We start from the raw sequence: 15,458 nt of genomic DNA on the forward strand, positions 1-15,458 counted from the left end.
GATGCAGGGTCATTTAGGATGAAAGTATTTCACTTATAAGTTTGATGTATTGGCCTAATATAACAGCTAAAGATTTGGGTGAATAAAAAAGGATGTTTGTACCATATACTCTTTTCCCCAAATAGCTGAGGTATGAGTTTAAGAAGGGAAAGGTACTTTAGAAAGACAAATATTCTTGCAGAGTGTACTGTTTTACATTGTTATTGTCAGTCTGGATTGACACATTTCTAAAAGAACACTTATCACAAAAGAAATCTGCAACAGGCACATTGTAAATGAGTTACTAGGTCACACATGAAGAAATGTCTTTGTAACCACATGAATACTTTCTTCTATAAGTTACTTTTAGTTATGGTATTTTATCACAAAAAAAGTTATACAGATAAATTCTTGTATAAAACACCACTAGCAAGGAGTCTAGTGCTTAATAAAAGCATTTCGCAAATGCATGGGACTCTACAAAGAACTGTGTCATTAGTGATATCATCCCTTGAAGGCCACCAGTTCAAAAGGCATACAACACTTTCAAGGAGATGACCGACCTACTACAGCCCCAGCTTATTTACTATATTGCCTTTAACAAACAACTTCTCTGCCAAGGACCACACTTGGCTTGGGGAAGTGGCTCTGAGAGAAAGGGTGTCTGGGAGCAGCAAAAAGAAGGACTTGAAGTCAATTTGTGGATCCAAGCTATCACCGGTGTTCTGCTTGATACAACTTTTCCAGTCTGCTTCCCTCTATGCTCTGCTTTCTCTCTGGGGATTTCTCTGTCTATATTCTGTTTGCTTGCTGTTCTAAGAGATGTCTCTGTCTGGATAGCTCATCTCCATCAGAACACAGGTCCAGTCTGTTATTTTACATATTAATCCAGTCATATACTTCAGGTTTCCTTTTGATGATCCTATGAATCAGAAACCAAAGACCCTTTGATTCTTAGGAGACAGCAAGGCATCCTTTTCTTTTAACATTGCAAAAGAATTTAGAGAACTGCCAGCCTTTGTTAAGCATAGACTAATTACCATTTCCACCACACCAGGGCCTGCACTCCCTGTGTCCTAGGCTGACTTTGAATTCAGGAGCCTGCCTGCCTTTCTATCTGCCTGTCTTTCTATCTTTCTGACAAGCTGGATCATAGTGTAGTTACCTCTGTTCCTTTAGGTTTGTGAAGCCCCTCATAGAATTGATATTGCCTCCTTATTTTGTGCATAGTTGAGAAATGATATATTTTCAAACTCTTGTATGTAGGGCTCTTTCCCATAGCCTTAAGGGCTGTCCTGAAGGGCCCAGTGTTTACAGTTCTTTTGAGAGAAATAGCCACACCCTTGACTCCTGGACTTCTGCTGATTCTAATTACAATGGAGTTATTAACATTAACAAGGAGGACATTGTTTGGAAGGAAAGAGTACTCCACTGCTACAGGGTCCTGAAAATATGTACATTATTATTCAAACAAGCCTTAGGCGCACAGCAGCCACCCTCACTAGTGTTGGCTCACCTTGTTGCAGAAGCAGGAACCATGTCACTCTGTCCCACCAGGGTCATGCTGGGCTAGGTACTTCTCTATTACCACAGACATTTTTATTTTAATAGTATTTATAATATGTTATTAAAATGATGCTTCGAAAAGCTGAAGAAATCCAATCTTATTTTTAAGTAAAAAGTTATGTGAAAACTGATGTAGATAATCTTCTCATTTTAGAAGAGAGTTGATTCTTTTTGACTATGTTTTCCTGCAGGTTGTTGGTAAGCACATCTCTTGTCTAACAGGTAAACAGACATCCCTCTTCCTGTGCTGAATGCTTTGGCATCAGACATGCTCTTAGAGAGATATAAATTAAGACATATACTATCAATGTGTAGTCTCGTCAATGCTTCATCATCAAATATGATAAATACTATGTCATCTCACTGGCCAAGTCAATTAGGTGCAATTTTTCTACCCTTGTCTGATATCATGAATTAAGGTCTGTGTAGAGCCAAGAAAATCCACAAATGTTAGCCCAACACAAACTGTAGGTTAACTTAAAACGTGAGATTGTATAACTTAACTTTAGATGATAATATCATGTCGAAATTTCAAATATTAGACAACCTAGTAGAGAATATTAAAACCTTTCCAGGTTCCCATTATCAGGATCTGGCATACTGAAAGGGATGAGAGACTCTGACTCCATGACAAAGACTAAGACAAAGACTACTGATGACAATGGCGAAGAACTGGGCAAATCCAGTTACTAGAAAACAAAACAAAACAAAACAAAACAAGAACAACAGGACTTCTTTTCTAGGACTGACTAGACAGGACTCCTCAGCAACAGTTTCCATCTCCCCCATCCCCAAACCCCTCCCCTAGCCCCCATCCCCCCATTACCCCCACCCCACCCCAGTAATGGTTCTGGAATGGCTAGAGATTGAATAAGACAAAGCCCACTTACTCTAGGATTCCCTTAATGTGCTTTAAATCTGGCCTGTAAGCTCACACAGTCAGCTCTCTATCTTAGTAACGGGAGACCCCCAACCTGCTAGACTTCTACAAAAAAACATAAATAAATAAAAAACCAAAACCAAAACCAAAAACCCACTCTTTACATTTATATACTATTTGAGTCCTTAATAGCATTCTTCAGGAATCAGGGATCTTTACATTTGGGGGCTCATCTGGGATTCACTGGAGGATACTTCCTACCCCCTCCACTGTCCCCGACCCCCCCCCAAAAAAAATCGTGGACTGGTTTTTGTTGCTGTTGCTGTTCATTTGTTTGTTTCTCCTCTGACTGGTAAGTCCAACACCTGGTTGTCTTTTGTCTTGTCCATATCTGTGTTTCTGTTTCAGGTTTAATCTGGAGGCCAAGAGTAGCAAAATGGAGGCATATTTTGTCATCTGACCAAGGCAACCAAGAACTCTCCTGACCCCCCACCAGAAACAAGAGAATTTGCTGATTCCCATCTAGATTCTGAACCGGTTGTGGTTCTGAGGACCTCCCATGCACAAGGAGGAAATCTGTCTGAGACAGCCTTTTGGTTTTGTTACTATTTTCCCACAAATGTCCTTCTGTGTGAATTCTGTTTGTGCTTTTTGGTCCTCTTGTACAAAATTTTCTTTGATTCCTAGAATGGGACAGATATAACACACCCCACTGTGCCTGGGTCTGAACCATTTTTAAGGACCTTTGCCAAGTCACAGAAAAATCGGGTCTGGTTTTTCATCCAGGCAAACTAACCATCTTTTACAGAAATAAATGGCCCACCTAAGGCCTTGAGGAGGGGACTTTCCATTTCCCCATCATTTATAGGATGATGGTTTAGTTTATGAAGCTTCGAGTCCCTGGATGAAGTTCCATACATTACCATATGACAATGCCTGATTTAAAAGCCCCATGTTTGGATAAGACCTTTTTGTTGTTATTCTGAGTCTCACTGCTCCCCACCCTTCTTACTATAAAGGATGGTCAGCCTCAGCCCTCTGCCTTGCTCTTCTGTTCTGCTCCTGAGGAGGATCTCTGTCCCCCTCCTTAGGTCCCTGCTCCTGCCACCAGATTCTGATAGGGGACCTCTGAGATGCCAACAGATGGCCCACAAATTTATCTATGGTGAGCCAGAAGATACAGAGAAAGAATGAGAGCACCAGGAAATATCTAAAAAGAAATTTTAAAGCCTCTATGGCCTACACTGCTTTTGACCTAGAAGCCAGCTAGTCACTAGTCACCTGTAAGCATGGTTTTGTTAACCAAACTGTCCCTGACATCCATTGTAAGCTTCAGTTACTAAATGTCTTTGTGGCCTGCCTCTGGCACTCAGAAGTCAGCCTCTATTTGCCTTTGAATGATAAGACTTGGAGAGAGACTTCAAAGGACAACTGACTTGGACATACCTGCTTCAAGGATTCAAGAACTCACTTACAACCTTTGAGAAGGCACTACATAAGAACTGGAATAGGTACCACTAGGCCCACCCCCAAATAACTGTGCTTCAGTATGTATTGTGGGCCCCCAACTTGGAGACATGCCAGGAGGCCACATGAGATCTGTTACAGGAGCCAAGTCAACTTGTCTACCAAGTGTCTGCTAAACTGGCCCAGCTTTGTCAACTTGATGTAACCTATCTAGGGTACATATTCGGGGCTGGGGGGATGACCAATACATGCTGCTGGATGTCCCATAAGCAAACCATCCTTAACATCCCAGTCCCATCAACCTGAAGACAAGTATGAGAAGTTCTGAGATGTTACAAGTTTTATAGACTTTGTGTTCCAGAGTTCACTGTGATAGCCAAATTGTTATATGAGGCCACCAGGAGCCAAGAATACAAAATAAAATGAATTGCTAAGATGAACTCAAAGAAGAGCCTTATTGGAGGTGCTGGCCTTGGTTCTCCCAGCTATTCACAAACTTTTCTACCTGTATATGGATCAGAAAAAGGGGATAGATAAAAATGGGGTACTCACTGAAACTTTGTGATCATAGAAGAGACCTGTGGCTTATTTATCTAAGAACCTAGACCTGGTAGCCCAAGGATGGCCAGCCTGCCTCCAGATCATAGCTGTCATTGCTTTTCTAGTCAAGAATGCTCAAAAATAACCATTGGACAGGAACTTGTTATCATCACCCCCTCCCCCATACTATTGAGGAGATCCTCAAGAATCCACCCAGCTGGTGGCTGTCCAATGCCAGTCTGATGTTCTTTCAGACTCTGCTTTTTAAAATCCCCCTCACATGTGATATAATCCATCATCTGCATTAAATCCAACCACCCTGTTGTTTGATCCTTTCTCAGATATGCAATATGATTACTGTATAGTTGTGGGACACATTCAGACTATCAGGCCAGATTTGACTGACATACCCTAGCCACATGTGGAACATATCTACTTCATGGATTTGGAGCAGCTTCATCCAGAATGGAATCATGTATGCAACTGAAGTGATAATGGACTTAGACACTGTTGTCTGGGCAACTTCATTGCCTCTGGAAACCTCAGCCCAAAAAGCTGAACTAAAGGCTTTAACCCAGGCTTTAAAACTGACAAAAGGAGCCATAGATAACATTTACACTGACAGCAGATGAGATAACTGACTGCTGAAGGAAAAAACATCAAAAATAAAAAGAAATACTTACTTTATTAGAGACATTATGGCTTCCTCTCAAAATGGCCATAATTCATTGCCCTGGGTATAAGAAAGGGACAGCAGAAATAGCCTGAGGGAACAGGCGAGCTAAGAAAGCCTAAAGCTTCCACTGCCAACATCCTGGTAGCTTTGCTGTCCCCTGCTCTCCAAGACATCCCTGAATATACTGCTAAGGACAAATGACATCAGTCAAAATGTCAAGGAGTTTACTGAAGAGAAGAATGGTTGCCGACCTCTAAAGGCTATACCATACTACCTAAGGACTTTGCTAAGCAACTTACTCATTAGATTCATCAAGCTTCACACCTGGTCACCATAAACTGAAGGAATTGCTCTGAGGGGCAAGGTACAACATATTTCAGTTAAGATACTTGCTAGATCAGGTAATCTCAGACTGTGCCACCTTTGGGGCTATGAACTCTCGGGCCTCAATCCAGGAGCCACTCTAGGAACCAGAATCAGTGGTCAATAGCTAGAGACTAATTAAAAATAGATTATACAAAAATAAAACCAGAAAAATATGGATATAATTATTTGTTAGTTCCTATAAATACCTTTTCAGGATGGGTAGAAGTCTACCCTACAAAGAAAAAGACTGCCAACGTAATGACAAAGAAACTTCTAAAAAACATCAAACCTACATATGGTTTGCATACTCTGCTTGTTTCTGACAATGGACCAACATTCATTTCTCAGGTAACTCAATCCCTAACACAGGTTCTGGAGACCAATTGTAAATTATATTTTACATACAGAACCCAGAGTTCAGGGCAAGTAGAGGATGAATCAGACCCTGAAGGAGACCTTGACCAAATTAACCCTTAAAACTGGTGGAGACTAGATGTCCTTCCTACCTTATGCCTTATATAGGACCAGGTACACCTTCTGTACTTCCGGTCTCACCTCCTTTAAGATCCTATATCAGAGTTCCACACCCCCTACCCCTCAAAGCTACCTAACCTCTAGTCTGATATCTTAGCTAAATATGACCAACCTAAGTTTTTAAAATTCTTAAAAGCCTTCCATAAGATTCAGAAACAACTCTGTCAGGTTTATAAGTCTGTTCTTACCCCTGATCCCATTGCTGACAAAGTCTAAATTAAGAGACATAACTACAAGACTCTGTAACTTTACTAGAAAGAACCCAGTATTGTGATCCTGATCACAACGATTACTGTTATAGTGGACAAGATCTGGATGTGGATACACCATTCCCCCATTAAGCTTTCCAGGCAAAAAAGGATCCAACAGTTGAGATTCTAGACAAAGAGACTTGTAAAAGAACTGCCACAAGAACAGTAAAAGGTCAACCCACACTCTGTCAATGAGCTCTAACTAACTCCAGTGCTCCAGATACTGTTTACTTGGTCCTCATGCTTGGCAACACCAGCCACTAGCCCCCACTTGCCCCTGAATCTATCCCAGAACATAGTTAATGTTGTGATGGCTAAGACTGACTACTCTACCTACAACTTGGATCCCTGAGTAGCTAGTTCCCTGATCTTCATGTAGACCTTTATGACTTAGAAGATGGTTAAGGTAGGAACTCACCTGGGACATGAAGGAACACATGATTTCAACCCTTTTATGTCTGCCCAGGCCACTCTCTTGAGATTCCAACCAGAGAACCAAATGTAGAGGTCCAGAGTCCCTTTTCTGTGCAGCATGGGGATGCAAATCTACTGGGTAGATAAGCTAACTCCACCCAACGCCTGTCAAAGATGACCTCATCACTGAGACCCAGTTTAGAGATATATAGACATCTGTAGCCAGTTCCTACATAAAAAAGCGGACACCCAGCCTTCTAAAAGAGCAACTTGCAGACCTTTTTTTTGAGATCACTTACTATCTGGGTAGACCTGTGTACAGATACAACAGTTTTGTCATCAAGTTCATGGCAGGTGGCAAAAACGTTGATTGGACTGCAGATAAGACTTAGGGACTAAGACATTACATCTCTGGCTATGATCTAGGACTCCTATTTACTGTCCATTTGCTCCAACATAGCCTTGTAAGAACCGTGGTCCCCTTAGGTCCCAACAAGGTATTAGTGAGGTTGAAACAACTACCTCCCCAACCTCTGCCTTTCCCACCATCACTCCTTCATCAGGATCCACTACACTTTTGCCTCAGCAAGGTCTCACTTCATCTAACCAACTGTTCCCTAAAATTGTTCCACCTCCTACATTACCCACTTCAACATCTGAGTCAGGACCCTGGCAATTATTAAAAGCTACTTTCTAGGCTAGTAACTTCTCCCACCCATACTTAACACAGGCCTATTGGTCATGCTTAAATGTTCAGTCCACCTATTGATTTTAAAAAAAATAACTATCCCTAGAGACTATTCACAGACTATAGATACTACTCAATGTAGATGACAACAACCAGATAAAATTAAGCTGACCCTACAGTCAATGGCATGACAGGGATTCTATATTGAAAATAAGATACCCTCAGCCTATTCCGACCTCTATGACCATACTATAACCCCTACCAATGTAGGATACATGCTGCCCCCCTGAGAATGCTTGGTTGGCTTGTACTTAAGGTCTTACTCTACACATGTATGACTTGGTTGTAAATATGGCGGAAGATTTTTATGTTCTAATACAGCATATACATGAAATGACTTATTCCTCTGGGGAGAATATCAGCAACCAGCTAACACCTCCAACCACTCGAATAAAGAGGATGGCTATTTCCACTGTGTTACTAGGTTCTCTTATTGACATAAAGCTGGCCAGATCTGCTAGTGTAGGGTCCTTAGCCCCAATACCCCAAGATAAAAATAGCAAGGCCCTATGGATGGTGATAGATGTAGATATACAAGAGACAAAAAAGTTCATCACAGCCCTACAGGATTCCCTATCCTCCCTGACAGAAATATTCTTATAGAAAAGAAGAGGTCTAAATTTGCTGTTCTTCCAACAGGGAGAACTCTTCACAGTCTTAGGCAAAAAAATGTTTTTCTTTGTTGACCACTCAGAGGTGGTCAAAAAGTCCATGGCCTTGGTCAGAAAGAGACTGCATGAGGAAAAAAAATAAAAAGAGAGCAATCTCAGAGTTGGTATGAGTCCCACTTCAACTGGTCTCCTTGGCTGACCACTCTTGGCTCTGTCCTCTTATCCTACCAATGTTAGTCTTGACTTGCATCCCTATATAATCAATGGTCTAATTAAGTTTGTTAAAGAACAGGGACTTCCACTGTTCAATTGATGAACCTCAAACAATACCAGTCCATAAAAACATTAAAAACATCCCAAAGATTCTAAATGACCATTTAGAATTACTAAATGGGGGGATGAGAGAGATGAGACAGACTGACTCCATGACAAAGACTAGGCCTAAGAACTGGGCAAGTCCAGGCAAGCCCAGACAAATCATTTACTAGAGAAAAACAAAGCAAACAAACAAACCACAACAACAAAATGGAATTCCTCAGCAACAGTTTCCAGCCCCCACATCCTGTAATGGTTTCAAAATGACTAGAGATAGAGTAAGACAAAGAAAACCTACCCTGGAATTCCTTTAATGTGTGTTAAATTGGGCCTGCAAACCCAATTCTCTCTATCTTTGTAATGGGAGACCCCAACATGCTGGACTTCTACCAAATAAGACACTCTTTACATTTACATATTCTTTGAGTCCAGGCTATCATTCTTCAGCAAATCATGGACCCTTACAATACATGTGAGTACTGAGCAAGATGGAAAGCAAAAATATTAACTGTTTTAGGAAGAAAATGGGACTATAGTTTGAATAAGAAATGTCCCACAGAAGCTTATGCATTTGAATACTTGGTCCTCAGTTAATGGGACTGTTTGACAAGGTTATGGAACTTGCTGGTGAATGTATGTTATTTGATATGGCATTGAGAGTTAATAACCTTCCTTTACTTCCAGTTGGCTTGCCATGCTTCCTTTGTGTGGTTGTTATCTGAACTCTCAGCTTCCCAGTTTTGCTACCATGCTTGTCTATTGCTATAACTCCCTAGATATTATAGACTCTCCCTTCGCACTTAAAACAAAGTAAACCCATTCTTTTGTACTTTCAATTATAGTATTTTACCTATCATAAGAACAGAAAATTTAACTAACACAGATGGATATAGTTATAAGACACCTGTCAGTGAGAATCATGAATAACAAATTTGGACTCAATTTTGTTTTACTAACTCACACCCTGTCAAACAGAATACAGCATATAGGCCCACACATAAATCTTGCCAGAGATCTCATCACAACTGAGAATATATACAGGACTGTCTTTTATCTTTTCTTCTAGTCTCCTAATCTAAAGCACTACACAGCTTTAGCAATCTCATCTTCATATGAAGTTTTGTGTAAGTAGGTATCTTCCAAGCTGTTTTCAAATATATTATCAACATAAAATACATCTCTTACTCTAAAGTGAACAAAAGTTGGTCTCTTTTGAGCCAACTATGAGAAACCATGGCTTACGTGTTGGTTTGAATGGGATTGGCTCCCGTGGACTCATGTATTTAAATGCTTGGTTCCAATGTTGGGACTGTTGGAAAGAATTAGGAGGTATGGCTTTATCGAAATAGATATGGCCTTATTGGAAGAGGTGTGTCACTTGGCAGGGCTTTGAGACATCAAAAGCCCATGCCAAGCCCACGTTACCTCCCCTCTCCTGTCCTCTCCTCCCGTCTCCTCTCCTCTCCTCTCCTCTCCTCTCCTCTCCTCTCCTCTCCTCTCCTCTCCTCTCCTCTCCTCTCCTCTCCTCTCCTCTCCTCTGTCTCTCTCTGTCTCTCTCTCTCTGTGTCTCTCTCTCTGCCTCTCTCTCTCTGTATCTCTCTCTCTGTCTCTCTCTCTATCTCTCTTTCTTTCTCTCTCTGATTGTTGCCTGGAAATTGGGATGTAGTTTTCAGGAACTTTTCCAGTGCTCTGTATGATTACCTCATTCATGTTGCCCTCCATGATGTTAATGGAATAATCCTCTGAAATGCTAAGCAAGCCCCAAAGTAAATGCTTTCATATACAAGATGGCATATCTTCACAGCAATAGAACATGAAGACAGCCTTGGAATATAGAGTCAGATTGCCATGTTCCAACAGTGAAACTGTACATGAACCTTTGCAATCATAAAACAAGAAAAAGCGCAAAGTGGATACATTTTCCAAATATCCTGGTGGAAGGAACAGAAAGGTAGCATTCTGCTATATATGTTTGCAGAGAGAATATCTTGTGTATTGTATGGATGCATCACTTGTCAATCAAAAAGATGATGACCTTTTTTGACCTTGTTAGGCAGGAAATAGGAGGTGGGACATTGGGATTCAGAAAGAACTTTGGAATAAAGCCAGGTGCAAGAAGAAACACCAGGAAGATGTGAGGAGACAGACACATGGTACCTGAGCACAGGTGACTAGCCATGTGGCTGAACGTAGGTTAAAATCATTAGGTTACTTTGGCTATGATCTAGTCAGAATAGAGCCTAGCTATATGTCTCAGATACTTGTAAATATATTTTGAGCCTGATTCTTATTTCTGGGAACATGGGGCTGGGAGGAAGAACCAGGCTTAACTTCTGCATATGTTAGATGCTCTCTGGGGACACTTTTAGCTTTTGGGTTGGTAAAATTTAGTGGCATGGTAATAATCCATTCCAAACATTTTACCTGATAATCTATAGACCTTAGGTCAGACACAGAGGTTGTAGTGAATAGCTAAGTTAAGAACTATACATAGCCCCAAATAATTGGTATCTGAATCCACAAACTTCCATGTCTCTGCAATCACGATGTTTGAACCAGTCAGTTAATTTTGTAAAATCTCACCATAGGCATTTCTGCATTATTCACTGAATGAAATGCTAAAAAATTTGCAACAGTGAAAAATTTTCTACCACAAGCAGTGTGCAAAACAAAATCTAACTCCCAGTGATCTTATAATCATAAAAGAACCCTGTAGGCAGACTTCACTGAGCCACATATACAGGCACAGGTGAATAATATCATATTTACAGAGGAGAAAGACAATCTAATGTGTGATCACCCAGAACTCCTAATTCCAAGGTTCTGGGAAATGTCATGCTGTTTTTTTGTTTGTTTGTTTGTTTGTTTTGTTTTGTTTTGTTTTTAATGTAGCTTACAAAAAGGTCCAGATTTAGTCTGTGATCTCTACTGAAGTTAAATATTGAGAAACTGTAATAGAATGGGGAAATATTTCACACTATTTGTTGAAGTAAATATCTGTCCTTTTTCTATATTACTTTGAATAGCTCTACTTCAATGTGATATTCAATAGAAAATAATTAGCAAGAAAAAATAGATTAAGATACCTGAGGTGGACACAGAGTTAACATTATAGGAGCATTATGAATCTTTCGTATGTTAACATCATTCATGGCTTTCCACATCTCATTTCTGCCTCTTTAAACATATTGAAAACAGTAAAGGATACAACATGAAAAATACAATTTTGACCTTAACAGCAATTCCGACTGAGGTTACTATAAAAAATGTGAAATTCAGCTCCTGATATGAACTATCAAACATTTGCGTGCCTCTACCTCCCTTACACACAAAGAACAAAATCTCTTACTGGTCATAGCATGGCCCACACTTATTATCTGTAACCTCTGTACAACCTTGAATACAAATCAACCAACATACAAGCTTTTGACTGACTTGAGAGTAAGACATTTAACTTCTGAAGAGTCTACACTATCAAATATTAACTGCAGTCAGTGTTAGCTGAAACACTGAATTCCAATTCAGTGAAACAAAATTCCAAGGCACAATTTGAGTACGAATCTCCAATTGCGTGCAAAGACTCTAAACTATAACTCAAGTCATTCTGGAGCTCTTCCTCCTGTGATGGAATGGTCTCTCAACATCTGCAGCATATCTACTCAGACCAAGGCTCGATTTCCACTAGTAACACTAGTAACGTCTATATGCTTGCTTTGCATCAGCCTGGGCACTGACAGCTGGCTTCAAGATTCATCTTAGTTTAAGTCCTTTTTATCTGATAGCATTGTACCCTACTGTCTCAAAATACCTAGTCTCATTGCTAAGCATTTTTAGGGCTTTGACTGTGTGCTTTGTACTACCTGGTGTTCATCGCCTTGCCTTTGATTGTGCAAATCTCAAATTTAATTCCCCTGCTTTAGAAAGGCAAGTGATGATCCATCAGTGTTCAATATCCTTTTTAAGTTCACAGACTGGACAAATGGCAGAGGCAAAAGGATTCCAGGAGTGAAGACACCCCAAATACCTCTCCTTGACTCTGCCAGGGATTCAATTAAGCATGTCTTTTTAAATGTCAGTAGAGTTGTAGTCAGTGAAAGACACAGACTACTTTCAATCCAATACATGCCATTGAAGAATTACATATAAAAGGCAGGGCAAAAATTGATTCTGAAATCCCATTAGCAGGGATATAATGAATACACACATAAAACATAGAGCTGCTGCAGCACAAATTCTCAAACTTAGGGGAAAAAATTAAAGAAAGAAAGAAACTTTAAAAATGTACTTTACAGAAATCCTTCTCGTTTTTTTCTGGAGAAATATCTATCCCTCAGGATAGGTTTTCATCCACAGGAAAATTGTTTATTTAATGCACTTTCTTTGTCACGTTTTTACAGCGATAAGCCTTTTCACTTCCTATCAAATACTCAGCATAGCAGCTGCAGGTCTGTCATCTGAACAGGCAGGAAGAACCTGAAGGATGTTGGTACCCCATATCATATCAGTCCTTTGCCAGTTAAATTTCTCATACCCCCCCCCACAACTACCACCAATAGACAACTGCTATCTATGTTATTTCGTAACTTCACACAAGCCTTCATGGTTTGCAATATGCACATTTCTGACAGGTAAATATCATCTCTGTGATTTTTAGTAATGAGTAATGAGAAATATCAAACAAAAGTCTATAACTCTGTGCTATCCCTTTCTTACAACTGTAGAAACTTACAGTACCATCATTTATATCTTGGATCATGGAAGTAAAATCAGACAAAGCTATGGATTTCCTCCATAGTCAAGAAAAAGGAGCACTCCGGAAGGGAAGTAGAACATGGCCACTACATTGTTCAGAGTCCACGTCTTTACTGTACTCAGAGTGTGCTTCCAGCACAATCTTTTCCTTTCTTTTTATCAGTCAGAAGTAGGGGGATGTATTAGTCAGGGTTCTCTAGAGTCACAGAACTTATGGATAGTCTCTATATAGTAAAAGAATTTATTGATGACTTACAGTCGGCAGCCCAATTCCCAACAATGGTTCAGTCGCAGCTGTGAATGGAAGTTCAAGGATCTAGCAGTTACTCAGTCTCACACGGCAAGCAGGCGAAGGAGCAAGAGCTAGACTCCCTTCTTCCAATGTCCTTATATTGTCTCCAGCAGAAGGTGTAGCCCAGATTAAAGGTGTGTTCCACCACACCTTTAATCCCAGATAAAAGGTGTAGCCCAGATTAAATCTCCTTAAACTCGGAGATTTAATCTTCTGGAATCCATAGCCACTATGGCTCAAGATCTCCATACCAAGATCCAGATAAGGATCTCCAAGCCTCCAGATAAGGGTCACTGGTGAGCCTTCCAATTCTGGATTGTAGTTCATTCCAAATAAGTCAAGTTGACAACCAGGAATAGCCACTACAGGGGATCAATATCGGAAAATACCAGAGTAGCCCTTTGTTCCTGAGTTTCAGGATTAACAATAATTCAGGGCTTTTCAGCAAGGCATTTCCCCATACCCCATTAACAAGCACTTTTCATAAAATCTTTTTATGTAAAGTTTTCTCCTGCTAATGTTCTGGTCAATTTGCTGATTGTACCAGTCACCTTGGCCAGCGATGGTTTTCTAGGACTGACATGCAGAAGACAGCAGGTCTTTGTATTTAAGGGGCAGTGATTCCCAAGTAATGCCATTTGTAAACAGTACCACGGTTAGTGGTATTTTCCTTCTAATATAATAGAACCTAACAATCCTCTTTAAAAATCACCCTATCAAAAAATGAACAAAAGCAGCTTACAGAGTATCACCACACCATTGAAATAGATTGTCACTATTGTGACTCGATAGTAGACATGATTTAGGTTTATAATGACTTATTTAAATTCTATGGAACACAGAGCTGCCCTAAAAATATTTTAATAGAAAAATATGAACCACTTTATATTGATTTATCATGTTTACATTAACTCTGAGATACATTTGCTATTTAAACTTATCCTATTTGCTTCAAATGAATTAATATTGTTTTGGTTTGGAGGCAAGGTCAAATTGATTTATGAAAGCTATCTTAAGGCTTTGTGTTTAAATCTTTCAAAACATCAGAAATTATATAGCAGAATTATCAACACTCTGGGTAATTAGTTACTACTGAAATTGAAAATTCACATCCCGCATTGTTACAAACTCTTCTTTCATTTCTGCTGTGTCTCTAGAACTTACTAATCTTCTATGCTTTTATTTTTATTTCTTGTCTACAACAGTAGCCAAAGGACAAAAAGGCCTCAGTTGCCTAAGGTAGCACACTATGATTGATGCTTAGCTTTCCTAGGTTTTGCTCTCTTTTGGTCCCCATTGAGTATGAAAAGATGTCTAGGTCTATGGGATTCAAGAAATGACTGTAAGTAAGCCAAAGAGGAGACATAGTTTTCTTTGTTCTGTTTCTTCCTTCCTAGGTAATGCCATCCTTGATGGAAGGAGGTAAATCCCCCTTCTCCTGTTTCCATTCAGAAATATCTTGACAAAATTTACGTATATACTAACATAACAATACAAGTTCTTCCAAGAACATTGTTGTGGTGCTGGACATGGTCAAATGCAGAACCCAGGTGAGGTCTTAGTGTTAATTTATTCACAATCTGTGCCAAGTACTCCCTACTCTTCTTTGGGATGAAATTTCTTTAAAAAAAAAAAAAAAAAAAGGACATGGTCACCCTGATTGCTGTGTCCTTTATTTCAATCTGTCTGTGATTATGAGTTCCTAATGCCTGAACAAAGCTTTAAACAGCTAATCAAATTTTAATTTAAATATATGTTTAAATTAAATGCAAAACACTCTAAATCATTAGAGAAACCATGCTCTTTTCTCCTCTTCCTTCAGAAGTCCACAGCATAAAGTTTCATCTTTAATTCAACACAATAAGCTAAAATGGCTAAAAATTATCAATCATGCAGCAAACAATATGAGCACATACTGTATGCTAAGTGTACTACTAACTGGATTTCATTTTAAATAAGTACTCCACCTTGCACATTATCATACAATATACAGGTATTAAGATTTTTACAGCCTTGACCAGACGTGTCTTTATTTTTTGTGTAGTGATCTCATCCGTATACTACTTA

The 15,458-nt window shown here is 39.6% G+C and overlaps 1 protein-coding gene across 6 annotated transcripts in view; it reads right to left on the reverse strand.

Annotated features, from left to right (window-relative positions):
- The window catches only part of Nrg3 (neuregulin 3), a 1,083,337-nt gene that overhangs the window by 173,767 nt on the left and 894,112 nt on the right, over nucleotides 1–15,458 (reverse strand). The gene's annotated exons all lie outside the window — the stretch shown is intronic.

This window comes from Mus caroli, unplaced genomic scaffold (assembly GCF_978045245.1).
Source record: "Mus caroli unplaced genomic scaffold, Mus_caroli_1 scaffold_12, whole genome shotgun sequence".
Lineage (NCBI taxonomy): Eukaryota > Metazoa > Chordata > Mammalia > Rodentia > Muridae > Mus > Mus caroli.